Source organism: Paralichthys olivaceus, chromosome 5, assembly GCF_024713975.1.
Source record: "Paralichthys olivaceus isolate ysfri-2021 chromosome 5, ASM2471397v2, whole genome shotgun sequence".
Lineage (NCBI taxonomy): Eukaryota > Metazoa > Chordata > Actinopteri > Pleuronectiformes > Paralichthyidae > Paralichthys > Paralichthys olivaceus.
Window position 1 is genome coordinate 21820906 of NC_091097.1, and position 18811 is coordinate 21839716.

Genomic DNA, 18811 nt, shown 5'->3' on the forward strand with positions numbered 1-18811 from the left:
TGATGCAGAGGAAACTCCCTGCTCTTTCATCGCTCTCTCCAAATAAGACAATTTGAAAATGATATGTTAATAAAACATGAATAAAGTAGTGTTTTGATTAGAAACAAATCTGATGAATGCTCACTTTCACCTTTCAGTGATGATGTGAGGGTTCCATATTCTTTTTTCCTTTGATGAACAGTCTTTCCTGCTCTTTCCAAGAGGTGTCTCCTCTGAAGCAGCAGCAACAGCGCCCTCTGCAAAGAAAAGTCTAAAAAGCTTACAGCACCTGGTATTCCCAGGCGGTCTCCCATTCAAGTACTAACCAGACCCGACCCTGCTTAGCTTCCGAGATCAGACGAGATCGGGCGTGTTCAGGGTGGTATGGCCGTAAGCGATTAACTCCACCCACAATACCTCCTTTATACATGTGAATCATCACCATCATCAATGGTTCTTCTGTTGCTTTGCAACCATAGCATCTTGAGGTGTGGGTGGGCGGGAGGGTCAATTGTTCCAAAATCAATCTCAAGGTGCAATTTTGTCATATCGTTGCAAGAAAAAAATCATTACAATTTTCAAAAATGACCTTCAGCAATATTGTCAGTGTTTCATATCCAGTTGTTTCCCTGATGCAGAGTAAACTCCCTGCTCTCTCATTGCTCTCTCCAAATAAGACAATTTGAAAATGATATGTCAATAAAACATGAATAAAGTATTGTTTTGATTAGAAACAAATCTGATGAATGCTCACTTTCACCTTTCAGTGATGATGTGAGGGTTCCATATTCTTTTTTCCTTTGATGAACAGTCTTTCCTGCTCTTTCCAAGAGGTGTCTCCTCTGAAGCAGCAGCAACAGCGCCCTCTGCAAAGAAAAGTCTAAAAAGCTTACAGCACCTGGTATTCCCAGGCGGTCTCCCATTCAAGTACTAACCAGGCCCGACCCTGCTTAGCTTCCGAGATCAGACGAGATCGGGCGTGTTCAGGGTGGTATGGCCGTAAGCGATTAACTCCACCCACAATACCTCCTTTATACATGTGAATCATCACCATCATCAATGGTTCTTCTGTTGCTTTGCAACCATAGCATCTTGAGGTGTGGGTGGGCGGGAGGGTCAATTGTTCCAAAATCAATCTCAAGGTGCAATTTTGTCATATCGTTGCAAGAAAAAAATCATTACAATTTTCAAAAATGACCTTCAGCAATATTGTCAGTGTTTCATATCCAGTTGTTTCCCTGATGCAGAGTAAACTCCCTGCTCTCTCATTGCTCTCTCCAAATAAGACAATTTGAAAATGATATGTCAATAAAACATGAATAAAGTATTGTTTTGATTAGAAACAAATCTGATGAATGCTCACTTTCACCTTTCAGTGATGATGTGAGGGTTCCATATTCTTTTTTCCTTTGATGAACAGTCTTTCCTGCTCTTTCCAAGAGGTGTCTCCTCTGAAGCAGCAGCAACAGCGCCCTCTGCAAAGAAAAGTCTAAAAAGCTTACAGCACCTGGTATTCCCAGGCGGTCTCCCATTCAAGTACTAACCAGGCCCCACCCTGCTTAGCTTCCGAGATTGGACGAGATCGGGCGTGTTCAGGGTGGTATGGCCGTAAGCGATTAACTCCACCCACAATACCTCCTTTATACATGTGAATCATCACCATCATCAATGGTTCTTCTGTTGCTTTGCAACCATAGCATCTTGAGGTGTGGGTGGGCGGGAGGGTCAATTGTTCCAAAATCAATCTCAAGGTGCAATTTTGTCATATCATTGCAAGAAAAAAATCATTACAATTTTCAAAAATGACCTTCAGCAATATTGTCAGTGTTTCATATCCAGTTGTTTCCCTGATGCAGAGGAAACTCCGTGCTCTTTCATCGCTCTCTCCAAATAAGACAATTTGAAAATGATATGTTAATAAAACATGAATAAAGTAGTGTTTTGATTAGAAACAAATCTGATGAATGCTCACTTTCACCTTTCAGTGATGATGTGAGGGTTCCATATTCTTTTTTCCTTTGATGAACAGTCTTTCCTGCTCTTTCCAAGAGGTGTCTCCTCTGAAGCAGCAGCAACAGCGCCCTCTGCAAAGAAAAGTCTAAAAAGCTTACAGCACCTGGTATTCCCAGGCGGTCTCCCATTCAAGTACTAACCAGGCCCGACCCTGCTTAGCTTCAGAGATCAGACGAGATCGGGCGTGTTCAGGGTGGTATGGCCGTAAGCGATTAACTCCACCCACAATACCTCCTTTATACATGTGAATCATCACCATCATCAATGGTTCTTCTGTTGCTTTGCAACCATAGCATCTTGAGGTGTGGGTGGGCGGGAGGGTCAATTGTTCCAAAATCAATCTCAAGGTGCAATTTTGTCATATCGTTGCAAGAAAAAAATCATTACAATTTTCAAAAATGACCTTCAGCAATATTGTCAGTGTTTCATATCCAGTTGTTTCCCTGATGCAGAGGAAACTCCCTGCTCTTTCATCGCTCTCTCCAAATAAGACAATTTGAAAATGATATGTTAATAAAACATGAATAAAGTAGTGTTTTGATTAGAAACAAATCTGATGAATGCTCACTTTCACCTTTCAGTGATGATGTGAGGGTTCCATATTCTTTTTTCCTTTGATGAACAGTCTTTCCTGCTCTTTCCAAGAGGTGTCTCCTCTGAAGCAGCAGCAACAGCGCCCTCTGCAAAGAAAAGTCTAAAAAGCTTACAGCACCTGGTATTCCCAGGCGGTCTCCCATTCAAGTACTAACCAGGCCCGACCCTGCTTAGCTTCCGAGATCGGACGAGATCGGGCGTGTTCAGGGTGGTATGGCCGTAAGCGATTAACTCCACCCACAATACCTCCTTTATACATGTGAATCATCACCATCATCAATGGTTCTTCTGTTGCTTTGCAACCATAGCATCTTGAGGTGTGGGTGGGCGGGAGGGTCAATTGTTCCAAAATCAATCTCAAGGTGCAATTTTGTCATATCGTTGCAAGAAAAAAATCATTACAATTTTCAAAAATGACCTTCAGCAATATTGTCAGTGTTTCATATCCAGTTGTTTCCCTGATGCAGAGTAAACTCCCTGCTCTCTCATTGCTCTCTCCAAATAAGACAATTTGAAAATGATATGTCAATAAAACATGAATAAAGTATTGTTTTGATTAGAAACAAATCTGATGAATGCTCACTTTCACCTTTCAGTGATGATGTGAGGGTTCCATATTCTTTTTTCCTTTGATGAACAGTCTTTCCTGCTCTTTCCAAGAGGTGTCTCCTCTGAAGCAGCAGCAACAGCGCCCTCTGCAAAGAAAAGTCTAAAAAGCTTACAGCACCTGGTATTCCCAGGCGGTCTCCCATTCAAGTACTAACCAGGCCCCACCCTGCTTAGCTTCCGAGATTGGACGAGATCGGGCGTGTTCAGGGTGGTATGGCCGTAAGCGATTAACTCCACCCACAATACCTCCTTTATACATGTGAATCATCACCATCATCAATGGTTCTTCTGTTGCTTTGCAACCATAGCATCTTGAGGTGTGGGTGGGCGGGAGGGTCAATTGTTCCAAAATCAATCTCAAGGTGCAATTTTGTCATATCATTGCAAGAAAAAAATCATTACAATTTTCAAAAATGACCTTCAGCAATATTGTCAGTGTTTCATATCCAGTTGTTTCCCTGATGCAGAGGAAACTCCGTGCTCTTTCATCGCTCTCTCCAAATAAGACAATTTGAAAATGATATGTTAATAAAACATGAATAAAGTAGTGTTTTGATTAGAAACAAATCTGATGAATGCTCACTTTCACCTTTCAGTGATGATGTGAGGGTTCCATATTCTTTTTTCCTTTGATGAACAGTCTTTCCTGCTCTTTCCAAGAGGTGTCTCCTCTGAAGCAGCAGCAACAGCGCCCTCTGCAAAGAAAAGTCTAAAAAGCTTACAGCACCTGGTATTCCCAGGCGGTCTCCCATTCAAGTACTAACCAGGCCCGACCCTGCTTAGCTTCCGAGATCAGACGAGATCGGGCGTGCTCAGGGTGGTATGGCCGTAAGCGATTAACTCCACCCACAATACCTCCTTTATACATGTGAATCATCACCATCATCAATGGTTCTTCTGTTGCTTTGCAACCATAGCATCTTGAGGTGTGGGTGGGCGGGAGGGTCAATTGTTCCAAAATCAATCTCAAGGTGCAATTTTGTCATATCATTGCAAGAAAAAAATCATTACAATTTTCAAAAATGACCTTCAGCAATATTGTCAGTGTTTCATATCCAGTTGTTTCCCTGATGCAGAGGAAACTCCGTGCTCTTTCATCGCTCTCTCCAAATAAGACAATTTGAAAATGATATGTTAATAAAACATGAATAAAGTAGTGTTTTGATTAGAAACAAATCTGATGAATGCTCACTTTCACCTTTCAGTGATGATGTGAGGGTTCCATATTCTTTTTTCCTTTGATGAACAGTCTTTCCTGCTCTTTCCAAGAGGTGTCTCCTCTGAAGCAGCAGCAACAGCGCCCTCTGCAAAGAAAAGTCTAAAAAGCTTACAGCACCTGGTATTCCCAGGCGGTCTCCGATTCAAGTACTAACCAGGCCCGACCCTGCTTAGCTTCCGAGATCAGACGAGATCGGGCGTGCTCAGGGTGGTATGGCCGTAAGCGATTAACTCCACCCACAATACCTCCTTTATACATGTGAATCATCACCATCATCAATGGTTCTTCTGTTGCTTTGCAACCATAGCATCTTGAGGTGTGGGTGGGCGGGAGGGTCAATTGCTCCAAAATCAATCTCAAGGTGCAATTTTGTCATATCGTTGCAAGAAAAAAATCATTACAATTTTCAAAAATGACCTTCAGCAATATCGTCAGTGTTTCATATCCAGTTGTTTCCTTGATGCAGAGTAAACTCCCTGCTCTTTCATCGCTCTCTCCAAATAAGACAATTTGAAAATGATATGTTAATAAAACATGAATAAAGTAGTGTTTTGATTAGAAACAAATCTGATGAATGCTCACTTTCACCTTTCAGTGATGATGTGAGGGTTCCATATTCTTTTTTCCTTTGATGAACAGTCTTTCCTGCTCTTTCCAAGAGGTGTCTCCTCTGAAGCAGCAGCAACAGCGCCCTCTGCAAAGAAAAGTCTAAAAAGCTTACAGCACCTGGTATTCCCAGGCGGTCTCCCATTCAAGTACTAACCAGGCCCAACCCTGCTTAGCTTCCGAGATCAGACGAGATCGGGCGTGTTCAGGGTGGTATGGCCGTAAGCGATTAACTCCACCCACAATACCTCCTTTATACATGTGAATCATCACCATCATCAATGGTTCTTCTGTTGCTTTGCAACCATAGCATCTTGAGGTGTGGGTGGGCGGGAGGGTCAATTGTTCCAAAATCAATCTCAAGGTGCAATTTTGTCATATCGTTGCAAGAAAAAAATCATTACAATTTTCAAAAATGACCTTCAGCAATATTGTCAGTGTTTCATATCCAGTTGTTTCCCTGATGCAGAGTAAACTCCCTGCTCTTTCATCGCTCTCTCCAAATAAGACAATTTGAAAATGATATGTTAATAAAACATGAATAAAGTAGTGTTTTGATTAGAAACAAATCTGATGAATGCTCACTTTCACCTTTCAGTGATGATGTGAGGGTTCCATATTCTTTTTTCCTTTGATGAACAGTCTTTCCTGCTCTTTCCAAGAGGTGTCTCCTCTGAAGCAGCAGCAACAGCGCCCTCTGCAAAGAAAAGTCTAAAAAGCTTACAGCACCTGGTATTCCCAGGCGGTCTCCCATTCAAGTACTAACCAGGCCCGACCCTGCTTAGCTTCCGAGATCAGACGAGATCGGGCGTGTTCAGGGTGGTATGGCCGTAAGCGATTAACTCCACCCACAATACCTCCTTTATACATGTGAATCATCACCATCATCAATGGTTCTTCTGTTGCTTTGCAACCATAGCATCTTGAGGTGTGGGTGGGCGGGAGGGTCAATTGTTCCAAAATCAATCTCAAGGTGCAATTTTGTCATATCGTTGCAAGAAAAAAATCATTACAATTTTCAAAAATGACCTTCAGCAATATTGTCAGTGTTTCATATCCAGTTGTTTCCCTGATGCAGAGGAAACTCCGTGCTCTTTCATCGCTCTCTCCAAATAAGACAATTTGAAAATGATATGTTAATAAAACATGAATAAAGTAGTGTTTTGATTAGAAACAAATCTGATGAATGCTCACTTTCACCTTTCAGTGATGATGTGAGGGTTCCATATTCTTTTTTCCTTTGATGAACAGTCTTTCCTGCTCTTTCCAAGAGGTGTCTCCTCTGAAGCAGCAGCAACAGCGCCCTCTGCAAAGAAAAGTCTAAAAAGCTTACAGCACCTGGTATTCCCAGGCGGTCTCCGATTCAAGTACTAACCAGGCCCGACCCTGCTTAGCTTCCGAGATCAGACGAGATCGGGCGTGCTCAGGGTGGTATGGCCGTAAGCGATTAACTCCACCCACAATACCTCCTTTATACATGTGAATCATCACCATCATCAATGGTTCTTCTGTTGCTTTGCAACCATAGCATCTTGAGGTGTGGGTGGGCGGGAGGGTCAATTGCTCCAAAATCAATCTCAAGGTGCAATTTTGTCATATCGTTGCAAGAAAAAAATCATTACAATTTTCAAAAATGACCTTCAGCAATATCGTCAGTGTTTCATATCCAGTTGTTTCCTTGATGCAGAGTAAACTCCCTGCTCTTTCATCGCTCTCTCCAAATAAGACAATTTGAAAATGATATGTTAATAAAACATGAATAAAGTAGTGTTTTGATTAGACACAAATCTGATGAATGCTCACTTTCACCTTTCAGTGATGATGTGAGGGTTCCATATTCTTTTTTCCTTTGATGAACAGTCTTTCCTGCTCTTTCCAAGAGGTGTCTCCTCTGAAGCAGCAGCAACAGCGCCCTCTGCAAAGAAAAGTCTAAAAAGCTTACAGCACCTGGTATTCCCAGGCGGTCTCCCATTCAAGTACTAACCAGGCCCAACCCTGCTTAGCTTCCGAGATCAGACGAGATCGGGCGTGTTCAGGGTGGTATGGCCGTAAGCGATTAACTCCACCCACAATACCTCCTTTATACATGTGAATCATCACCATCATCAATGGTTCTTCTGTTGCTTTGCAACCATAGCATCTTGAGGTGTGGGTGGGCGGGAGGGTCAATTGTTCCAAAATCAATCTCAAGGTGCAATTTTGTCATATCGTTGCAAGAAAAAAATCATTACAATTTTCAAAAATGACCTTCAGCAATATTGTCAGTGTTTCATATCCAGTTGTTTCCCTGATGCAGAGTAAACTCCCTGCTCTTTCATCGCTCTCTCCAAATAAGACAATTTGAAAATGATATGTTAATAAAACATGAATAAAGTAGTGTTTTGATTAGAAACAAATCTGATGAATGCTCACTTTCACCTTTCAGTGATGATGTGAGGGTTCCATATTCTTTTTTCCTTTGATGAACAGTCTTTCCTGCTCTTTCCAAGAGGTGTCTCCTCTGAAGCAGCAGCAACAGCGCCCTCTGCAAAGAAAAGTCTAAAAAGCTTACAGCACCTGGTATTCCCAGGCGGTCTCCCATTCAAGTACTAACCAGGCCCGACCCTACTTAGCTTCCGAGATCAGACGAGATCGGGCGTGTTCAGGGTGGTATGGCCGTAAGCGATTAACTCCACCCACAATACCTCCTTTATACATGTGAATCATCACCATCATCAATGGTTCTTCTGTTGCTTTGCAACCATAGCATCTTGAGGTGTGGGTGGGCGGGAGGGTCAATTGTTCCAAAATCAATCTCAAGGTGCAATTTTGTCATATCGTTGCAAGAAAAAAATCATTACAATTTTCAAAAATGACCTTCAGCAATATTGTCAGTGTTTCATATCCAGTTGTTTCCCTGATGCAGAGGAAACTCCCTGCTCTTTCATCGCTCTCTCCAAATAAGACAATTTGAAAATGATATGTTAATAAAACATGAATAAATTAGTGTTTTGATTAGAAACAAATCTGATGAATGCTCACTTTCACCTTTCAGTGATGATGTGAGGGTTCCATATTCTTTTTTCCTTTGATGAACAGTCTTTCCTGCTCTTTCCAAGAGGTGTCTCCTCTGAAGCAGCAGCAACAGCGCCCTCTGCAAAGAAAAGTCTAAAAAGCTTACAGCACCTGGTATTCCCAGGCGGTCTCCCATTCAAGTACTAACCAGGCCCGACCCTGCTTAGCTTCCGAGATCGGACGAGATCGGGCGTGTTCAGGGTGGTATGGCCGTAAGCGATTAACTCCACGCACAATACCTCCTTTATACATGTGAATCATCACCATCATCAATGGTTCTTCTGTTGCTTTGCAACCATAGCATCTTGAGGTGTGGGTGGGCGGGAGGGTCAATTGTTCCAAAATCAATCTCAAGGTGCAATTTTGTCATATCGTTGCAAGAAAAAAATCATTACAATTTTCAAAAATGACCTTCAGCAATATTGTCAGTGTTTCATATCCAGTTGTTTCCCTGATGCAGAGTAAACTCCCTGCTCTCTCATTGCTCTCTCCAAATAAGACAATTTGAAAATGATATGTCAATAAAACATGAATAAAGTATTGTTTTGATTAGAAACAAATCTGATGAATGCTCACTTTCACCTTTCAGTGATGATGTGAGGGTTCCATATTCTTTTTTCCTTTGATGAACAGTCTTTCCTGCTCTTTCCAAGAGGTGTCTCCTCTGAAGCAGCAGCAACAGCGCCCTCTGCAAAGAAAAGTCTAAAAAGCTTACAGCACCTGGTATTCCCAGGCGGTCTCCCATTCAAGTACTAACCAGGCCCCACCCTGCTTAGCTTCCGAGATCGGACGAGATCGGGCGTGTTCAGGGTGGTATGGCCGTAAGCGATTAACTCCACCCACAATACCTCCTTTATACATGTGAATCATCACCATCATCAATGGTTCTTCTGTTGCTTTGCAACCATAGCATCTTGAGGTGTGGGTGGGCGGGAGGGTCAATTGTTCCAAAATCAATCTCAAGGTGCAATTTTGTCATATCGTTGCAAGAAAAAAATCATTACAATTTTCAAAAATGACCTTCAGCAATATTGTCAGTGTTTCATATCCAGTTGTTTCCCTGATGCAGAGGAAACTCCCTGCTCTTTCATCGCTCTCTCCAAATAAGACAATTTGAAAATGATATGTTAATAAAACATGAATAAAGTAGTGTTTTGATTAGAAACAAATCTGATGAATGCTCACTTTCACCTTTCAGTGATGATGTGAGGGTTCCATATTCTTTTTTCCTTTGATGAACAGTCTTTCCTGCTCTTTCCAAGAGGTGTCTCCTCTGAAGCAGCAGCAACAGCGCCCTCTGCAAAGAAAAGTCTAAAAAGCTTACAGCACCTGGTATTCCCAGGCAGTCTCCCATTCAAGTACTAACCAGGCCTGACCCTGCTTAGCTTCCGAGATCAGACGAGATCGGGCGTGTTCAGGGTGGTATGGCCGTAAGCGATTAACTCCACCCACAATACCTCCTTTATACATGTGAATCATCACCATCATCAATGGTTCTTCTGTTGCTTTGCAACCATAGCATCTTGAGGTGTGGGTGGGCGGGAGGGTCAATTGTTCCAAAATCAATCTCAAGGTGCAATTTTGTCATATCGTTGCAAGAAAAAAATCATTACAATTTTCAAAAATGACCTTCAGCAATATTGTCAGTGTTTCATATCCAGTTGTTTCCCTGATGCAGAGGAAACTCCCTGCTCTTTCATCGCTCTCTCCAAATAAGACAATTTGAAAATGATATGTTAATAAAACATGAATAAAGTAGTGTTTTGATTAGAAACAAATCTGATGAATGCTCACTTTCACCTTTCAGTGATGATGTGAGGGTTCCATATTCTTTTTTCCTTTGATGAACAGTCTTTCCTGCTCTTTCCAAGAGGTGTCTCCTCTGAAGCAGCAGCAACAGCGCCCTCTGCAAAGAAAAGTCTAAAAAGCTTACAGCACCTGGTATTCCCAGGCGGTCTCCCATTCAAGTACTAACCAGGCCCGACCCTGCTTAGCTTCCAAGATCGGACGAGATCGGGCGTGTTTTTTTTTTTTTTTTTTTTATTATCAAAAATACATAATTTTCATACATTTTATGTACAGATATTACATTTATATACATATCTCGTCATTATCTCAGACTACTGTCTGAGATAAAACCCACACTTTCATAGATAATGAATATTTAAGTCAGAAAATGTGAAAACATCAGAAGAAGCAACAACAAAACAAACAAAAATAAATAATTAAATAAATAAATAAAAATAAAAATAAAAATAAAATAAAATAAAATAAACAAAAAAAGCAAAACAAAACAAAACATAACCAAAAGAAGACACCTAATTTTTTAAAACTGCCATTACATATTGACACTTACAGCTGGCACATACAACACTTTTCATTCATTTTTGCCGAAATCAAATTCCACATTCCCATCATCTGTTACCTCGATCAGAGTGCTTCCATCCACAAATCCTTTTTTGAACTCTTCTTTTTCCATGTATCTGTGTATCATGTTTACATCTCTTTTTATCATGTTTTTAAACACACTCCATACTTCAGCTTTTTTCTTTTCATAATGGGCCAAGTTTCTCCTGAGTTTAACTGCATATCTTGCATGACTCAACACATAGTTTAACAGATTAATATTACACTCTTTCACTCTGCCATTCATCCCAAACAGCCACATCTTTCTCCATTCCATCCTTTCTATCAATTTCCCTTCCCAGCATCTGCTTATCGTTCCTTTCATCCTCTCAAAGAAACTTTCTAACTCACTGCATTCGACAAACTCATGCATACATGTTTCCACTTTTATCTTACACACATCACATTCTTTTTTCACATTCACATCAAACTTGCTTATGATCAGGTTATTAAAAATTCTATTGTGTCTCAAGAGATAATCAAAGTTTTCACACTCTATGCTGTTCCATTTCACTCTTAGATTCATCCATATTTTTTCTGCATCCAGTCCATCCATAACTTTCTTCCATACATTCTCAGCAGCCGGTCTTCTCACTTCTTCCCCTCTAAAACATTTATAGAGTATTTTTGTTTTCACACAGTTCAGACTCATTCTGCTCTCTCCTTTACCCACATACATTTCTATCTCTCTTTCTTCCCTCACCCCAGCCTCTCTCTCAATCATGTCCATCCATTCTTTCGGCATTGCCTTCTTAATTTTTTCCATTATTGCTTCTGCTGTTCCCAACCATATCTCGTCCCCCCTCCCTCTTACTTCATCCACTATCGCTTGTGCTCCCATGAAGCCTGGAACATGCTCGTACACTATATCCTTTACTTTCCTGATCCCTGCATTCCATATGGTTCTGTTGTATATTGTTGCTCCATTAATTGTTATTTTTGGGTTTAGAAAAACTGGTTGCTCCCATACTTGCTTCACATTCTTACAGTCATACGTCACATTTTTTAGGAATTCCCCCCATGCTCCAAGCATTTCTTTGAGGATCTCTGTTGTTTCAGACATCATCCCTTTCTTCAGTTCCATGTACACACCACTTTCACCACATCCTCCACTCTTTTTAATTGCCTCTCCCAAGAACACCTTCCACACTTGATCTTTCTTGTTCTTTAGATACCTCGTCATCATTTTTACTCTTAGTGCTTTCTTTTTCTTTTCCAGGTTGATCAGTTTTAGGCCTCCATCTTCATACTCATTTTCTAGGACTTCCTTTGCTATTCTCGCCCCCTTCCCATCCCACAAGAAGTCACTCACTATCTTGTCTACATCCTTCAGCACTTTCTCTGGCACATCCAAAACATTCATTATATATATTAATTTGCTCATGATTAGTGCATTTACCACTATCACTTTCCCTTTCAGTTTTAATCCTCTCCGTTTCCACATTCCCAACGTCTTTTTTATGTTGTTTACTATCCCTTCATATTGCCTATCTCTCCCTTCTCTATCTTCAATCCCTAAGTTCACTCCTAACACCTTCATGTATTCGTTGTTCTCTTTTAGTCTTTTTACTTCTTCCCCTACTCTGCTCTCTCCTATGCACATGATTTCTGATTTTTCTATATTTAATTTTGCTCCTGATGCCCTACCAAATAGTTCTACACTTTCTAACATCTCTGCTACGCTTTCCTTGTCTGCCACTGTCACCGTTGTGTCGTCTGCATATTGGTATAACGTGCTCACCTGTCCACCCGGTAGTTCTATGCCCTTTATTTTCTTATTTTGTAATATTAATGCCGCTAACGGCTCTGCGGACAATGCGTACAGGAGAGCCGACAACGGACATCCCTGTCTTACTGATCTTTCTATTCTAAATTCATTTGTGATTATTCCATTAATTTTTACCTTGCTTGCTGCTTTCTCATACATTGTCCTAATCCTCCCTATCATCTTATTTCCAAAACCTGCTTTCCCTAATACTTTATATAGATAACTGTGGTCTACTCTGTCGAATGCTTTGTTTTGATCTATGCTTAGTACTATCCCTTTCCTGTTCTCTTTCATGTATGTTATTGTGTCTCTGATGCTGCTTATAGTGTCTGCTATGTCCCTACCTGGTATGCTATATGCTTGTGTGCTCCCAACCACCGTCCCTATAACTTTCTTTATCCTGTTTGCTAATACCTTTGCTAAGATTTTATAGTCGCCATTTAACATTGTCAGTGGTCTGTAATTTTCTAAATTATCCCTGCTCCCTTTTTTGTGAATTATGCTTACTAGCCCTGTTGTCATGCTTTGCGGTATCTTTCCCTTTTCTTCTATCCATTTATATAACTTCTCTAATACTGGTGTTAATTCTTCTCTAAACTCTATGTAGAATTCTCCTATTAAGCCGTCTGTTCCTGGACTTTTATTTCTCCCTAACCCGCTTATTGCTGTCTCTATCTCCTCTCTACTTATCTCTCCCTCACACATCTCTCTGTCATTCTCGCTTATCCTATTCTTTATTTTCTCAATCACTTGTCTGCTACTCTCATTGTCTACCTCTTCTTTCTTGTACAGCTCTCTGTAAAATTCTTCTACTCTCTCTGCTATTCCAGCTATGTCTTTTATCTTCTCTCCTCTCTTTCCCTCCACTTGTTCAATGTAGTTGTTTTTCTGCCTTGTTTTCTCTAGCCCTAGGAAATATCCTGTGCATTTCTCTCCCTCTATGGTGTATCTTGCTCTGCTTCTGATGATTGCTCCTTGGCATTTTCCCTGTTCTATTTCTTTTAGTTCATTTTTTTTTTTAATGTACTCTTTTGTGTCATAATTTTCCTCTTTTTCAGCTTTCTCTTCCTCTCTTTCTATCTCCCTCATTAACCACTTTTCTCTCTCTTTCCCTTTCTTGCTCTTGTTCCTACCATATTTTTTGCTTATTTCTTTTATTCCTTCTTTTAATGTTTCCCACCACCGCCCTATGTCCTCCTCATACATTCTCTCATTCATCTCCCATTTTATGTATTCTCTCACACCTTCTTTATATTTTTTTTCCTTAAGTAGCTCTCCATTCAAACACCACACCCCACCTCCTCTTGTCTTTGTTTCTTGCCCTAGCGTGAATTTTAGCATCATGTGATCGCTGAGTGTTGTTATTTTGTACTGTATTTCACCTATTGTTTCTGCTAATTTTTTTGTACTTAACACTAAGTCTATTCTGCTTTGTTTTAGTTCTCCCTTCACCACTTGTTTCCTCGAAAATACTTTTGCCTCTGGGTTTCTTTCCCTCCACACATCACACAGTTTTTTCTCTCTTTTTATCTTTTGTAATGCCCCTCTTGATGAGTCGTTTTTAAATTTCATTTTCCCAGAGACATCTAATTTTCCACACCATACATTGAAATCGCCTACTATTAAGCTGTTGCTTTCACACATTACTCCCATTTGTTCGAACATCATCCTCCTCTCCTTCTCTGTGTTTGCTGCATGTATATTTATGAGTTTTATTTCTTCATTCATATGTTTAAATTTAATCGCTATCAGCCTCCCTTCACCATCGTTCTCACACATCTTCACCTTCCCCACTGCTCCTTTTTTCACTAATATAGCTACTCCCCTAGCTTTCCCATCACCATTATTTGAGTATATTTCCCCTGTCCATTCTTTCTTTACTTCAATCATGCATCTTTCATCCCAGTGTGTCTCTTGGATACATATTATATCATACTCACTCAGGTTATATATGTGTTGTCTTTTCCACCTTTTGTTCAGCCCTCTTGCGTTTATCGTTAAGATCGTTATCATTAGTATTGTTATGTTCATTTGTTTTTGCTTTTGCTTTTCTTGTACTGTCTCTGTTGCCTCTGAGGGTTTTGTCTCTTTCTTAGTTGCATTATTTGGGTCATTAAGTCCATGTCCATGTCTTGATCATTTGTTTTCTTATCTGCTTCCTCTCCTTCTATGTGTGTTTGTGCTTTCTTCTCTCCGCTCACTCCGTCCTTTTCCGCTGCAGCCTCGTTCTCCTTCACCGCTGTTGCGTTCACCGCTGCTATCTTCATCACCGCTGTTGCCACCGTCACCGCCGTTGTCACCGTCTTCGCTTCCTTCTCCGTCTCCGCTGCTGTCTGCTTCGTCGCTTCTGACTCCGTCGCCGCTGTTGTCACCTTCTCCGTCGTTGTCACCGTCCCCGTTGTCGTCACCGTCCCCGTTGTCGTCACCGTCCCCGTTGTCTTCTCTTTCTCCGCTGCTGTCTCGTTCACCGCTGCTAACTCCGTCCCCGCTGCTCCCTTCGTCTCCGCCGCTGACATCATGATCGCCTCTGTCATCTCCATCTCCTCCGCTGCTCCGCGCTCCCCGTCGCTGCCATCCGAGTCCTCACTCCCCGCCTCTCCCTCGCTTTCTTCCTCCTCCGTGTCTCCTTCTATTCCTTCTATCTCCATGGTGTTCTCTTTCCCGTCTTTGGGTCCGTTCTTTTCTCCTGTCCTGTTCATTTGGCTTCCGCATTCTCTTGCGTAGTGCCCCTGAACTCCGCATCTGTGACACTGAAACTCTGGGCACTCTCTCAGGATGTGCCCTGGCTGCATGCACATCCTGCAGACTTTTGTTTGTTTGTCGTGTATAACTCTGAAATACTCCGTTCCGAGGGCTGTGTTAAACTTTGTTGAGTATGGGAGGGACTGGATCTCGTCATTAAACTTCACTTTAAGGAATCGTGTCCCGTCTGCCACTTGTGTCCCCGGCCACATCCGTCTCCTTACTGCTGTGACTGGTGTCACTCCCCATCCACGCAGCTTCTCCATTATTTCCTTGTCCTCTATGTAGTATGGTATGTTCAGGAAGGAGACCACCAACTCGTCGTTACAGAGCTCTCTAGCGTGGACTCTTGTCTCCCCAATCCTGAATCCCTCCATCAGCCTCTCCTTCCCTTTCGGATGGCTCATTGTCATCTCGTGTTTCCTGGGATTTATGTATCGGCATGCCACCAGTCCTCCGCACAGCTCGCGCACGCACCGCATCAGCGTCATGGTGCTTACTTCCTCCTCTCCTTCTGTTTCTACACTCACGGTGAGTTTCTTCCCGTCCCTCTCCGTGTCGTTTAATTCTCTGTTCTTCTTTCCTTCATTTTCTTGTCCGCTGTCTGTCTCATTCATCGTTTTTCCGTTCCGTGTTGTCGCCGTGAGGTCCGTCATGATTTTTTTTTTAAACATAAAGCGCTCCAAAGTGGAGGATTAGAAGAGGGAGGGGGAAAACAAACTTAAATAGATTCCCCCAGACAGTGCGACACTGTTGGGGGGGGTATCTCTCAGTCCTTTGCTGTATTTTAATTCTATTATCTCATTTAAATGTTCAGTAGATAGAGAAAAAAAAGGGGGAAAAAAGGAGAGCGGAGCTGAGTCACCCGTGGTGCTCAACGTCCGTCGATTTCAAAAAAGATACCTGCTGATCCGTCACGCATGCGCTGTGTTCAGGGTGGTATGGCCGTAAGCGATTAACTCCACCCACAATACCTCCTTTATACATGTGAATCATCACCATCATCAATGGTTCTTCTGTTGCTTTGCAACCATAGCATCTTGAGGTGTGGGTGGGCGGGAGGGTCAATTGTTCCAAAATCAATCTCAAGGTGCAATTTTGTCATATCGTTGCAAGAAAAAAATCATTACAATTTTCAAAAATGACCTTCAGCAATATTGTCAGTGTTTCATATCCAGTTGTTTCCCTGATGCAGAGTAAACTCCCTGCTCTCTCATTGCTCTCTCCAAATAAGACAATTTGAAAATGATATGTCAATAAAACATGAATAAAGTATTGTTTTGATTAGAAACAAATCTGATGAATGCTCACTTTCACCTTTCAGTGATGATGTGAGGGTTCCATATTCTTTTTTCCTTTGATGAACAGTCTTTCCTGCTCTTTCCAAGAGGTGTCTCCTCTGAAGCAGCAGCAACAGCGCCCTCTGCAAAGAAAAGTCTAAAAAGCTTACAGCACCTGGTATTCCCAGGCGGTCTCCCATTCAAGTACTAACCAGGCCCCACCCTGCTTAGCTTCCGAGATTGGACGAGATCGGGCGTGTTCAGGGTGGTATGGCCGTAAGCGATTAACTCCACCCACAATACCTCCTTTATACATGTGAATCATCACCATCATCAATGGTTCTTCTGTTGCTTTGCAACCATAGCATCTTGAGGTGTGGGTGGGCGGGAGGGTCAATTGTTCCAAAATCAATCTCAAGGTGCAATTTTGTCATATCGTTGCAAGAAAAAAATCATTACAATTTTCAAAAATGACCTTCAGCAATATTGTCAGTGTTTCATATCCAGTTGTTTCCCTGATGCAGAGGAAACTCCCTGCTCTTTCATCGCTCTCTCCAAATAAGACAATTTGAAAATGATATGTTAATAAAACATGAATAAAGTAGTGTTTTGATTAGAAACAAATCTGATGAATGCTCACTTTCACCTTTCAGTGATGATGTGAGGGTTCCATATTCTTTTTTCCTTTGATGAACAGTCTTTCCTGCTCTTTCCAAGAGGTGTCTCCTCTGAAGCAGCAGCAACAGCGCCCTCTGCAAAGAAAAGTCTAAAAAGCTTACAGCACCTGGTATTCCCAGGCGGTCTCCCATTCAAGTACTAACCAGGCCCGACCCTGCTTAGCTTCCGAGATCGGACGAGATCGGGCGTGTTCAGGGTGGTATGGCCGTAAGCGATTAACTCCACCCACAATACCTCCTTTATACATGTGAATCATCACCATCATCAATGGTTCTTCTGTTGCTTTGCAACCATAGCATCTTGAGGTGTGGGTGGGCGGGAGGGTCAATTGTTCCAAAATCAATCTCAAGGTGCAATTTTGTCATATCGTTGCAAGAAAAAAATCATTACAATTTTCAAAAATGACCTTCAGCAATATTGTCAGTGTTTCATATCCAGTTGTTTCCCTGATGCAGAGTAAACTCCCTGCTCTCTCATTGCTCTCTCCAAATAAGACAATTTGAAAATGATATGTCAATAAAACATGAATAAAGTATTGTTTTGATTAGAAACAAATCTGATGAATGCTCACTTTCACCTTTCAGTGATGATGTGAGGGTTCCATATTCTTTTTTCCTTTGATGAACAGTCTTTCCTGCTCTTTCCAAGAGGTGTCTCCTCTGAAGCAGCAGCAACAGCGCCCTCTGCAAAGAAAAGTCTAAAAAGCTTACAGCACCTGGTATTCCCAGGCGGTCTCCCATTCAAGTACTAACCAGGCCCCACCCTGCTTAGCTTCCGAGATTGGACGAGATCGGGCGTGTTCAGGGTGGTATGGCCGTAAGCGATTAACTCCACCCACAATACCTCCTTTATACATGTGAATCATCACCATCATCAATGGTTCTTCTGTTGCTTTGCAACCATAGCATCTTGAGGTGTGGGTGGGCGGGAGGGTCAATTGTTCCAAAATCAATCTCAAGGTGCAATTTTGTCATATCATTGCAAGAAAAAAATCATTACAATTTTCAAAAATGACCTTCAGCAATATTGTCAGTGTTTCATATCCAGTTGTTTCCCTGATGCAGAGGAAACTCCGTGCTCTTTCATCGCTCTCTCCAAATAAGACAATTTGAAAATGATATGTTAATAAAACATGAATAAAGTAGTGTTTTGATTAGAAACAAATCTGATGAATGCTCACTTTCACCTTTCAGTGATGATGTGAGGGTTCCATATTCTTTTTTCCTTTGATGAACAGTCTTTCCTGCTCTTTCCAAGAGGTGTCTCCTCTGAAGCAGCAGCAACAGCGCCCTCTGCAAAGAAAAGTCTAAAAAGCTTACAGCACCTGGTATTCCCAGGCGGTCTCCCATTCAAGTACTAACCAGGCCCGACCCTGCTTAGCTTCCGAGATCAGACGAGATCGGGCGTGCTCAGGGTGGTATGGCCGTAAGCGATTAACTCCACCCACAATACCTCCTTTATACATGTGAATCATCACCATCATCAATGGTTCTTCTGTTGCTTTGCAACCATAGCATCTTGAGGTGTGGGTGGGCGGGAGGGTCAATTGTTCCAAAATCAATCTCAAGGTGCAATTTTGTCATATCGTTGCAAGAAAAAAATCATTACAATTTTCAAAAATGACCTTCAGCAATATCGTCAGTGTTTCATATCCAGTTGTTTCCTTGATGCAGAGTAAACTCCCTGCTCTTTCATCGCTCTCTCCAAATAAGACAATTTGAAAATGATATGTTAATAAAACATGAATAAAGTAGTGTTTTGATTAGAAACAAATCTGATGAATGCTCACTTTCACCTTTCAGTGATGATGTGAGGGTTCCATATTCTTTTTTCCTTTGATGAACAGTCTTTCCTGCTCTTTCC

General features: G+C 41.6%; 20 non-coding genes across 20 annotated transcripts; all 20 read right to left on the reverse strand.

Annotated features, from left to right (window-relative positions):
- Window positions 1-256: 256 nt before the first annotated feature.
- Window positions 257-375, reverse strand: LOC138408777 (5S ribosomal RNA). The gene has a single exon (XR_011242097.1). It is a non-coding gene; the product is annotated as a 5S ribosomal RNA (ribosomal RNA).
- A 490-nt stretch (window positions 376-865) lies between these two features.
- On the reverse strand, window positions 866-984 carry LOC138408218 (5S ribosomal RNA). The gene has a single exon (XR_011241537.1). It is a non-coding gene; the product is annotated as a 5S ribosomal RNA (ribosomal RNA).
- A 490-nt stretch (window positions 985-1474) lies between these two features.
- Window positions 1475-1593, reverse strand: LOC138409019 (5S ribosomal RNA). Its single transcript, XR_011242340.1, has one exon. It is a non-coding gene; the product is annotated as a 5S ribosomal RNA (ribosomal RNA).
- Window positions 1594-2083: 490 nt separating this feature from the next.
- LOC138408965 (5S ribosomal RNA) lies at window positions 2084-2202 on the reverse strand. Its single transcript, XR_011242286.1, has one exon. It is a non-coding gene; the product is annotated as a 5S ribosomal RNA (ribosomal RNA).
- A 490-nt stretch (window positions 2203-2692) lies between these two features.
- Window positions 2693-2811, reverse strand: LOC138410310 (5S ribosomal RNA). Its single transcript, XR_011243108.1, has one exon. It is a non-coding gene; the product is annotated as a 5S ribosomal RNA (ribosomal RNA).
- A 490-nt stretch (window positions 2812-3301) lies between these two features.
- LOC138409020 (5S ribosomal RNA) lies at window positions 3302-3420 on the reverse strand. Its single transcript, XR_011242341.1, has one exon. It is a non-coding gene; the product is annotated as a 5S ribosomal RNA (ribosomal RNA).
- Window positions 3421-3910: 490 nt separating this feature from the next.
- LOC138408606 (5S ribosomal RNA) lies at window positions 3911-4029 on the reverse strand. Its single transcript, XR_011241925.1, has one exon. It is a non-coding gene; the product is annotated as a 5S ribosomal RNA (ribosomal RNA).
- Window positions 4030-4519: 490 nt separating this feature from the next.
- Window positions 4520-4638, reverse strand: LOC138409251 (5S ribosomal RNA). Its single transcript, XR_011242571.1, has one exon. It is a non-coding gene; the product is annotated as a 5S ribosomal RNA (ribosomal RNA).
- A 490-nt stretch (window positions 4639-5128) lies between these two features.
- On the reverse strand, window positions 5129-5247 carry LOC138410169 (5S ribosomal RNA). Its single transcript, XR_011242965.1, has one exon. It is a non-coding gene; the product is annotated as a 5S ribosomal RNA (ribosomal RNA).
- Window positions 5248-5737: 490 nt separating this feature from the next.
- LOC138408219 (5S ribosomal RNA) lies at window positions 5738-5856 on the reverse strand. Its single transcript, XR_011241538.1, has one exon. It is a non-coding gene; the product is annotated as a 5S ribosomal RNA (ribosomal RNA).
- Window positions 5857-6346: 490 nt separating this feature from the next.
- LOC138409252 (5S ribosomal RNA) lies at window positions 6347-6465 on the reverse strand. Its single transcript, XR_011242572.1, has one exon. It is a non-coding gene; the product is annotated as a 5S ribosomal RNA (ribosomal RNA).
- Window positions 6466-6955: 490 nt separating this feature from the next.
- LOC138410170 (5S ribosomal RNA) lies at window positions 6956-7074 on the reverse strand. Its single transcript, XR_011242966.1, has one exon. It is a non-coding gene; the product is annotated as a 5S ribosomal RNA (ribosomal RNA).
- A 490-nt stretch (window positions 7075-7564) lies between these two features.
- On the reverse strand, window positions 7565-7683 carry LOC138408719 (5S ribosomal RNA). Its single transcript, XR_011242038.1, has one exon. It is a non-coding gene; the product is annotated as a 5S ribosomal RNA (ribosomal RNA).
- Window positions 7684-8173: 490 nt separating this feature from the next.
- Window positions 8174-8292, reverse strand: LOC138410311 (5S ribosomal RNA). Its single transcript, XR_011243109.1, has one exon. It is a non-coding gene; the product is annotated as a 5S ribosomal RNA (ribosomal RNA).
- A 490-nt stretch (window positions 8293-8782) lies between these two features.
- Window positions 8783-8901, reverse strand: LOC138408286 (5S ribosomal RNA). Its single transcript, XR_011241605.1, has one exon. It is a non-coding gene; the product is annotated as a 5S ribosomal RNA (ribosomal RNA).
- Window positions 8902-9391: 490 nt separating this feature from the next.
- On the reverse strand, window positions 9392-9510 carry LOC138409151 (5S ribosomal RNA). The gene has a single exon (XR_011242471.1). It is a non-coding gene; the product is annotated as a 5S ribosomal RNA (ribosomal RNA).
- A 6923-nt stretch (window positions 9511-16433) lies between these two features.
- Window positions 16434-16552, reverse strand: LOC138409021 (5S ribosomal RNA). The gene has a single exon (XR_011242342.1). It is a non-coding gene; the product is annotated as a 5S ribosomal RNA (ribosomal RNA).
- Window positions 16553-17042: 490 nt separating this feature from the next.
- On the reverse strand, window positions 17043-17161 carry LOC138410312 (5S ribosomal RNA). Its single transcript, XR_011243110.1, has one exon. It is a non-coding gene; the product is annotated as a 5S ribosomal RNA (ribosomal RNA).
- Window positions 17162-17651: 490 nt separating this feature from the next.
- On the reverse strand, window positions 17652-17770 carry LOC138409022 (5S ribosomal RNA). Its single transcript, XR_011242343.1, has one exon. It is a non-coding gene; the product is annotated as a 5S ribosomal RNA (ribosomal RNA).
- A 490-nt stretch (window positions 17771-18260) lies between these two features.
- LOC138408607 (5S ribosomal RNA) lies at window positions 18261-18379 on the reverse strand. Its single transcript, XR_011241926.1, has one exon. It is a non-coding gene; the product is annotated as a 5S ribosomal RNA (ribosomal RNA).
- Window positions 18380-18811: the final 432 nt, after the last annotated feature.